Below are 10,663 nucleotides of genomic sequence, written 5' to 3'. Positions count from 1 at the left end.
TCCTCCAGTGCGCCAGTGCAGACTTCGGCCGCCTGAGGAAAAGAGTGTTTGAAGATCAGTCCCTCAAAACTGCCACCAAGCTCATGGTCTACAGGGCTGTAGTAATACCCGTCCCCCTGTATGGCTCAGAGACATGGACCATGTACAGTAGACACCTCAACTCGCTGGAGAAATACCACCAGCGATGTCTCCGCAAGATCCTGCAAATCCCCTGGGAGGACAGATGCAGAAACATTAGCGTCCTCGTCCAGGCCAACATCCCCAGCATTGAAGCACTGACCAGGCTTGATCAGCTCCGCTGGGCAGGCCACATTGTCCGCATGCCAGAGACGAGACTCCCAAAGAAAGCGCTCTACTCGGAACTCGTCCACGGCAAACGAGCCAAAGGCCAGCAGAGGAAACGTTACAAGGACATCCTCAAAGCCTCCCTGATAAAGTGCGACATCCCCACTGACACCTGGGAGTCCCTGGCCATAGATCGTCCCTAGTGGAGGAAGTGCATTCGGGAGGGCACTGAGCGCCTCGAGTCTCATCGTCGAGAGCATGCAGAAATCAAGCGCAGGCAGCGGAAGGAGCGTGCAGCAAACCAGGCTCCCCACCCACCCTTTCCCTCAATGACTATCTGTCCCACCTCTGACAGAATCTGTGGTTCCCTTATTGGACTGTACAGCCACCTAAGAACTCATGCTAAAAGTGGAAGCAAGTCTTCCTCGATCCCGAGGCACTGCCTATGATTCTTTAGCAGTCGGTTCGTTGGTCTCGGAATATGATTGTCGCTTCGGAGGCTGTGGTTTGTAAATTGAGAGTCGTCCTGGCTTTATGTCCCGGATGAACCCTGATTTTTCCAGCGACGTTTGAGAGTGTTACAAAGAAACACTTTACCTCAACCTCAGTAGCAGCAGAATTTATCCCCCCACACTCTGTAGCCTCCTAGTCCGGCATATCTCTAACTCTACCATTACCGTCAATCCAGCGACCAAACCTGGTTCAATGAGATGTGTAGCAGAGCCTGCCAGGAGCAACAAATGGGGTACCTAAAAATGAGCGGCACTAAAAGGAAAATTGCAAACATATTTGTTCCATCTTTTGAACAACTAGCAAATTCAGTGCAACAGTTGAAAACATTCTTGCCTCTGAATCAGAAGGTTGTGGGTTCCAGTACCACTCCTGAAACTTGAGCATAAAATCTAGGCTAGCACTTCAGAGCAGTACAGAGACAGCGTTGCAATGTCGGAGGGGCAGTACTGAGGGAGCGCTGCACTGTCAGAGGGGCAGTGCTGAGGGAGTCCTGCACTATCAGAGGGTTAGTACTGAGGGAGCGCTGCACTGTCGGAGGGGCATTAGTGAGGGAGCACTCACTGTCGGAGGGGCAGTACTGAGGGAGCACTGCAATGTCAGAGGGGCATTACTGAGGGAGCACTGCACTGTCTTTCAGACGAGTTGTTAATCTGAGGCAATGTCTGCTCTCTCAGAAAGATGTAAAATATTCTTTGGCACTATTTTGAAGAGGACGAGAGGAGTTCTCCCTGATGTCCGGGCCAATATATACGCCTCAATCAAAATCACCAGAAAAACAGGTGTTCTCTGGTTATTATCATACAGTTGCTAGTAGGACCTTGCTCTGCTGACCCATTCCCTATGTTACAACAGTCATTACATCTCAAATTTGCTGTAGAAGCTGAGTAAAATGACATTTTCAAAGTTGAGATTGAAAGATATTAGTTAGCTAAGGATACGGATAAACTGAGGGGCTAAAATTGGATGAGGTACAGAGGAACCATGATCTAAGTTAATGATGAAACAGGCTCGATCGGCTGAATGTATTTTGCTCCTATGTTTCACTGACTAAATTTGCAAGTTTCGGGTTTTTCCTGTGTGCCATGTTGTGTAGTCATTTCCAGAGCCCTAGACTGCTCTAAATTTTAAAGGGTAACAGTTCAATATTGTCTGGAAATGCAGACACATTGCACAAAGCTCTTACAAGCTCCTTCTTTAACAGCGTCTGTGAGACAATATGTGTTTGTGTGTATCCAGCACAGTGGTGGAAGCAGATTCAACAATAACATTTAAAGGACAAGTGGATATATATTTGAAAGTGAAAAAGGCAGGACCAAGGGGTAAAAAGTAAAAGATTGGGACTAATTGGAAAGCTCTTTCAAACAGGAACTGAAATACCTCGTTCTGTATTATTCGATCATTCTACATGATTCTATTGCAGTGCATCTCAAGGCCAGGTTAGTGTTTAATAGATCGTTTGAAAGTGGCGCAATATTTGCACTGGATAGTACGGAGCTGATGCTTTAGGTGGTCTTCAGACTGTCAGGGCTGAGGTGCCTGTTGTGTGTCACAATTTTCAGGGATACTGGAGAGTTTACCATTTTTACAGGACAGCCAGGGAATGATTTAGTATTCTGATAGCATCCAAATGAGCCTTTTAATATTCAGTAATACGTCAGTGTGTTCAGAGATATGCAGGAGTGTTAATATCCTGTAGCAATGTATCAACATTTACAGGGATCTTGGAGAGTGTCACTATTTACACAGACTTGTGGTGATTTTACACATTCAGGCAGTTCACAGACTGTGGCAGCATTTGCAGGTATTTTTGGAAGTATGTCTGAGGTGTACCTCAACTCTTCCCCGAGGACTCCTCAGGGGGAAATCTAGGATATGTTCCGCTATAGGGTGGTGTCCTTGCGAGTGAGTGAGCATTTACAGGGCATGTCAGAACTGGCACTGATTTACACTTTGCCCCCACGCCGCCCCCTTGGTAGTCTTTACAGGGACAGTGAGGGAAGGTGGTCAGCCGAAAGGTGTCTGTATTTACAGGCCTAATCGGAGCTGTATCACCTTCTTACAGTGAGTCCCCAGAAATATATCAGTATTCCAGGGAATCCCATCAATCATCCCATATTGTCTGACATGTGTGCAACTGGGTCAATATTGGAAGGGTGGATCATGAAGACTGGTCATTCTTTACAGGTGTTTGTAGGACTGAGTCAACATTTGCAGGATGCTCCCAGGAAAGTGGATTGTGATAATATTCCCAGAAGAATCTATAGCATTTTACACTATGTACGGGGGTAGAGTGTGAATCTTTGTAGGTGAACCAAAAGATGGTTAGGTATTTACAGTAGGTTGTAGGTAGTGGTTCTTTATTTAGATGGTTCTCTAAAAGTGTTAATATTTGCAGAGTTTCCGCGAGTCAGCCAGTGTTCCGCTCAGAAGGAAACACATTGATCCATTGTAAAGTGATCCGGAGTTCACGGATATCACAGGATTACATTGTATCACCGAAACTGTCTCGAAATGTAAACAGACCTCCTCTCACTTGTCATCTGCATACAAAGACACACAGAGTAATATTCCTGGTTTTTCCATCAATTCATCGAATAGCATTCTGAGCTCTGCTGTTTTCTCACTGCCGTTAACATAACAAGTAATAAATGTACTTTGTTCTATCAAAAGTTTGGGAGTGGAAGGGAACAGCTGACTCTGTGTGTTCAGTGATTGTAATTAATGTCAGTCTCCATGGACCATAATTGACTCATGAGAGGGCTTCCAGTATTGTACGTACGAGGGCTCGTCTCGCAGTGTCAGCGGACTCTGTTTTTCCCACAGAAAGGGTGACATGTTTCGGAGTGAAATGCTGGAGTTCCACAGATCATCAGAGTTCGCAGAAAGTGAAAGGACAGGGTGGTCTTTACTGACACTGCTCAAGATACATTTTGTTTTTCAGGATATACAGAGTATTTACTATCCAGTCCTGGCTGCTTTTGGTGTTCCTTGTAAGTCACTCTTTCCAGATATGTTTTATGCAATTCCTTCTTTAATGTATTACTGTTCTTGCCATTCATTATCACATCCTCCCTGCTGTTAGTGAACCAGCTGAATCCTTCTATCAAGTTGTAAACTCTGTAAACCATGTTAGGTAGTGCTAATTTTAATTAACATTTGTTCTCCTGCTTTTGCTTCTGTTACTGGACCAGGTAAGTCACTATATTCAACTGTTAGTTCTACAAACACTCTTCGACTTTATTAATTTCACAATACCTGTGGTTCCTTCTGTTGAGTGTATTGAATCTGCTGTATGGATAATAACGTAGCATTTTCCCCTGACATGATTGTTTTCCAATCACTTGTTCACTGGTCTGAGCTCAGTGTCTTCATTTCTCACCATTTGTTTGATTTGGGGCATTCAACGTTCTTTCAAGTTATCACACCATCAGTATTGTTGGATGAGTCTTCATATTGAACATTTTGTGCTGCGTGATTTGCATTGATCACATGCATCAAACTAGAAATCTGCCTTGCAGAACATTGATCTTCGCTACAGAAATATTGTGTTATGGAGAGTCAGAGAATGAATCCAGATAGTCAGATGATCAGTACAATTGGAAATAATTCAACTCCATTAGCTATCTTACACTCCCTTATTTAGAGGTTAGCAATAGTATCACTACGTTTCAATGGTTCGGTTATGATTTCTATAAATCATGTTCAACAGCATCACTATTCTTATCATTAAGTACGCTATAATCATGCCTTATTTTTAAGTATGTTTAACTATATTGTAAATATCTGCTGTACCCTCTCTAATGCATTCACATCCTTCCCAAATAGTGTTGCCGAGAATTGCACACAATACTCCAGCTGTGGCTGAACGTGTTTTATGTAGGTTTATCACCTGCTGGCATTTGTACTCTAGGTCTCCACTTATAAAGCCCAGGGTCCCATATGCTTTATTAACTGCTGTTTTAACCTCTCCTGCCACCTTGAATGGCTTGTGCACATGCTCCCCCAGGTCTATATGTTCTTGCACCCCCTTTAACATTGCACCATTTTGCATGTATTGTCTCTGCAGATTCTTCCGACAAAAATGTATCACTTCACACTTCTCAACATTGAATTCCAGCTGTCCTGTGGCCGCAATACACAACTATTTCTGCATTCGCTCCTCAAAGTGTAATAACCAAAGATTACATTACTTACTCAAGCTTCCGAAGAATTATTGAGATACTAAACTCAAAGAGACTAAATGTTAGATTTCTCGATAAGAATCTCGATACTAACCTTAGTATCTTCATGTTCTGTGGCTTCACTCCTTCATTCGAGCTAGGTGTTAGAATCACCTTCCTCCTCTCCACCGAATTCCTACTCTCACCACATTCTCAGCATCCACTCTGTCTGCGAGCCACTCCGATTGTGAGTCACCCCGCTGTATCCTCATTATTCACTAACAGCCCATCGCTCCGCAGGATAGCACATTTCAAAATGTTTTTGCATATTTTGTTCATAAAACATTCACGATATTTTGAAATTGCCCTTCATATTTTCAAATGATCTGAAGTGAGAGGCTGTTCTGAAGACAGAAAATTAAAACTTGCCTTTCTATGGCACATGTCACGTCTCAGTATGTCCCAAAATGCTTTAGAGCCAGTGAAGTATTTCGCAAGTGTAATCACTGTTGTATTGTGGGAAAGGTTCTGGTCAAGATTTTTCGAGAAATTGGAGAGTTTGAACAAAGGTATGTGTATTACATACATGTTATGTCCAAGCTCTGATTTCAACATGTAACGATTAGCGAATACATTTTCAAGATTAACATTGAATGATTACTGAACGAATGTTGATTTTATAAGTTATTTTCTACAGTTATTTTTATTCACTTTCCAATCTTCCAGGTGTCAGTACAGCAGCTCTCCAACATACCCGAGCTTTTATCGCAACCGATACTGCTCCCAACCGTGGTCCACTCATGATCTGCTTTTCCAGATATCTTCTGTCACTCCCTTCTCATTATACCCTGTTCAACTATAACTCATTTCATCGTGTCAATTTTCAAAACTTTGTTTCAATTCACTTGGGTCATTTTGAATTCTCCTCAACACGGTGGGACTAGAGGTGTCGAGATTGTTCTCCTTGGAGCAGAGAAGTTTAAGGGGAGTTTAATAGAATTGAAAATCATGAAGGGTTTTTGTTAGGGTAAATAAGGAGAATCTATTTCCACTGGCAATAATTGTCAGTACCAAGAGGACACCGATTTAAAATAAATAGTATTGGAGATAAGGAGTAATTGTTTTATACAGAGAGTTGTTGTCAAATACACTCACTGAAAGGGAAATGGAAGCAGATTCAACAGTGACATTCAAAAGTCACTTGGATAAATATTTGAAGAGGAGCAACTTTCAGGGTTACGGGGAAGGAGCAGGAGAGTGGGACTATTCGGATTGATCTTTCAATGATCTGACATGTGCCTTTTAGATTCTATGATATGAACTAAAGTTGCTGATCTGAGCTAGGTTTAGTTACACGTGTCCCTCACCTTCCACCTCTAAGTCTCTATTCCTAATGTCGGAGTCGGGATGGTGTCTGAAGAAGCTTATTACAGCTGACGCGAGCGTATTTTCACCTGAAATCAGCAAACGTACATTACAGCAGCAGATATTGAACAATTGACAGGAGCGGATACATGGGCTGGTTCCTCCTCCGCAAGACACTGTCACTTGATGATTAGGGCAGGAACCTTGGCTGGGCACCTTACTTTATATGGAGTCACTGAGTTGTGACTAGGAGTCGGATCTCGGGCTCATTTACCTTGGCCAATCCAGTGCCACTGAGCCCAATTCAATTAGTGTGACTGCGAGCTCAACACACTCCGAGAACTTGGCTTGGTACATTCTGTACTGTTCGTGTCATGTATCTCACACTACTGTACAGAACTGTATCTTACCATGCTATACATGACTGTAACTAGATATGATCTGTAACCACCAGCATACCTTACCACTAGGGGTGCACTTGCAGGAGACACTGGATACCTGTCCCAGACAGGTATATAAAGACAGGCCTCAGGCAAGTGTGGCATTCGAGTGCTGTGTAATAAAGCTGCAGGTCCTGAGTGACCTTGACTTCAACATGTGCCTCGTGTGAGTCTGTACTACGGGGACAGGACTTTATAGTGGCGAAGAATTATGGGATTACAGAATCCACAGAATGGCGACAAATGGCTCAGATAAAAAATACAATGCTGGAGATAATTGGGAGGACTTTACAGAAAGGCTCCAGCAAAACTTCATAACCAAAGACTGGTTAGGCGACGATAAGGCAGACAAAAGAGCCCATCTCTTAACCAGCTGTGGCTCGAAAACATACGCCTTAATGAAGGACCTGCTGGCACCCGAGAAACCAGTAAGCAAGTCGTTTGAAGAGTTGAGCACACTGGTAAGAGACCACCTGAAGCCAGCGAGCAGCCTACACATGGCCAGACACAGGTTCTACAACCACAGACACTGTGTGGGCCAGAGCATACCCGACTTCATGGCGGAACTTCGGAGGTTGGCTAGTTTATGTGAGTTCTCCGATGAACTAAGGAGAGAAGTACTGAGAGACTTTTTTATTGAAGGAATAGGCCATGCAGGCATATTCCGAAAGCTCATAGAGACCAAGAACTTGACCCGAGAGGCAGCAGCACTGGTTGCACAGACATTCTTGGTAGGGGAAGAAGAAACGAGGTTGATCTACACTGCGGGTGCGACAACTAATGAAACATCGGAACAAGGGGTTCACAGAGTGAAACAAGCCGCTACGCCACACACAGACAAAGGCAGGAGAGCAGGCCCTCAACAGCAGGCAGTGGCACCAGAAGCCATCAAGGGCCACGTGAATGGCCGTTCACACCTCATCAACCCACAACGCGAGCAATCAACTACAAACTGAGAGAAGCTCAAGAGGGATCAGCCAGACGCAGCTCATCCTTCGGAAACAATGGAAGCGGTCTGTGCTGGAGATGTGGGGGAAGGCACTCATCAAGGGGGTGTCGATTTCAGCACGCCATTTGCAGAAACTGCAGCTGTCAGGACATCTGGTCCGCATGTGCAGGAAAAAAGCAGCTCGGCTGGTATACGAATTGGAAGGGTCAGAAAGCGGACCAGAAGACGGTGGGGACAGTAACCGAGACACCGAGGTACAGTGGGTCAACACGATCAATGGCCACTGCTCTTACAACAAGATGCCTCCAATAATGATGAAGGTCCTACTCAATGGGATACCCGTCAACATGGAGCTGGATACGGGAGCGCGTCAATCTCTCATGAGCGCTCAACAATTTGAACAGCTGTGGCCGCACAAAAGCAACAGACCAAAATTCACAAGGGTCGACACCAAAGTAAGGACCTATTCCAAAGAAATCATCCCAGTCCTCAGCAGCGCCATGCTCTCAGTCACACAGAAAGGGACAGTGAACCAACTTCCCCAGTGGATTGTTCCCGGAGCACTGCTGGGGAGAAGCTGGCTGGCAAAACTAAATTGGAAATGTCGTCATGTCGTCAGAGAAACGGATCTCCTGCTCAACAATTCTAAGTCGATTTGAACATTTCTTTCAGCCAGGTGTGGGCACCTTCAAAGAGGCTAAAGTCAAAATCTACATCACACAGGATGCTGGACCGGTGCATCACAAGGCTAGAGCTGTGCCCTATGTGATGAAAGACAAGATTGAACATGAACTAGACAGGCTTTTGCGGAAAGGCATTATATCACCTGTGGAATTTAGCGACTGGGCAAGTCCCAACGTCCCAGTCATGAAGTCTGATGGATCCGTATGAATCTGTGGGGATTACAAATCTACCATAAACCGAGGCTCTCTATAGGACCAATACCCGCTGCCCAGAGCGGAAGACCTATTTGCCACATTGGCTGGAGGAAAACTTTTCTCAAAACTAGATCTCACATCTGCGTATATGACGCAAGAACTGACCGAAGAGTCTAAGCTACTCACCACCATCAACACACAGCGAGGCCTTTTCATGTACAATCGATGCCCATTCGGCATCAGGTCGGCAGCTGCTATATTCCAGCGCAACATGGAGAATCTGCTCATGTCCATCCCGGGGACGGTTGTATTTCAAGACGACATACTTATCACGGGCAGGGACACCAACTCCCATCTCCGCAATTTGGAGGAAGTACTGAAGCAGTTGAATCGGGTAGGCCTAAGAGTTAAGAAATCCAAGTGTCTGTTTCTCGCACCCGAGGTTGAATTTTTGGGCAGAAGGATTGCTGCTGATGGAATCCGCCCAACAGAGTCCAAAACAGAAGCAATTCGCCTGGCACCCAGGCCCTGGAATGTCTCAGAACTGTGCACCTTTCTCGGGCTACTCAATTACTTTGGGAACTTTATGCAGAACCTAAGCATGCTGCTGGAGCCTCTCCACGTGCTACTCAGAAATGGGTGCAATTGGTTTTGGGGGGAACGCCCTGGAGTGCGCCTTCAATAAGGCACGCAACCTTCTATGTTCCAACAGTGTTTTGACTTTCTTTTATCCAGGTAAAAAGCTAGTTCTTACATGTGATGCGTCAGCATACGGGGTTGGGTGCATTTTACAACATGTCAATAGTGCGGGCAAATTACAATCCATAGCTTATGCTTCCAGGTCACTTTCGCGGGCGGAGCGCGGGTTCGGTATGGTGGAGAAGGAGGCGCTCGCGTGCGTGTATGGTGTCAAAAAGATGCACCAATAACTTTTCGGGGCAAAGCTCGCATTAGAAACTGACCACAAGCCCCTCACATCCCTTCTATCCAAGAGCAAGGCAATAAACGCCAACGCCTCGGCGCGAATTCAACGGTGGGCACTCATGCTGGCGTCTTACGGCTATACCATAAGGCACAGACCAGGTACAGACAACTGTGCCAATGCACTTAGCAGGCTACCCCTGGCGACCATGGAAGGGTCTGACGAACAGGACTGTGAGATAGTCATGGCAATCAATGCCTTTGAGTCCACAGGTTTGCCCATGATGGCTCGCCAAATCAGAGCCTGGATGGCCAGCGACCTCACGTTATCCTTAGTAAAAAGATGCCTGCCCCGAGGAAGTAAAACCCTTCCACAGGCGCATGCATGAGCTATCACTACAAGCAGACTGCCTAATGTGGGGCAGCCGAGTAGTCAAGCCTCTGCGAGGCAGAGAGGCATTTGTCCGGGAGCTCCACCGCGAGCATCCGGGGATCGTTCTCATGAAGGTCATAGCCAGGTCCCACGTCTGGTGGCCTGTCATTGACGCGAACTTGGAGCTCTGCGTCCGAAGGTGCACCATTTGTGCCCAACTAAGTAATGCCCCCCAGGAAGGCTCCCCTGAGCCCCTGGCCCTGGCCCACCAAACTGTGGTCGCGGGTGCACGTAGACTATGCGGGCCCATTCATGGGCAAAATGTTCCTCCGAGTTGTAGATGCATTTTCAAAAGTGGATCGAATGCACCATTTTAAACTTGAACACCACCTCCACCACTGCGGAGAGCCTCGCAACCATGTTTGCAACGCACGGAATCCCTGACATATTGGTCAGTGATAATGGTCCGTGCTTCACCAGCGCAGAATTCCAAGATTTTTAAATGACCACGGCATAAATCATATTAAGACGGCACCGGTCAAGCCGGCCTCCAACGGCCAGGCAACGTGAACAGTGCAAATCATTAAACAAGGCGTGCTCAAAATCCAAGGTCCCACGCTGTCGCGACTGCTACTGGCATACAGATCTCGTCTGCATTCATTGACTGGGGCTCCCCCCGCGCAACTTTTGATGAAAAGGACCTTAAAGACAAGACTCTCATTAATCCTCCCAGACATGCATGAAATCATTGAGGCAAAGTGCCGTAAGCTAACCGAGTA

This window comes from Pristiophorus japonicus, unplaced genomic scaffold (genome assembly GCF_044704955.1).
Source record: "Pristiophorus japonicus isolate sPriJap1 unplaced genomic scaffold, sPriJap1.hap1 HAP1_SCAFFOLD_138, whole genome shotgun sequence".
Lineage (NCBI taxonomy): Eukaryota > Metazoa > Chordata > Chondrichthyes > Pristiophoridae > Pristiophorus > Pristiophorus japonicus.
Note: the sequence above shows the minus strand (reverse complement) of the source record.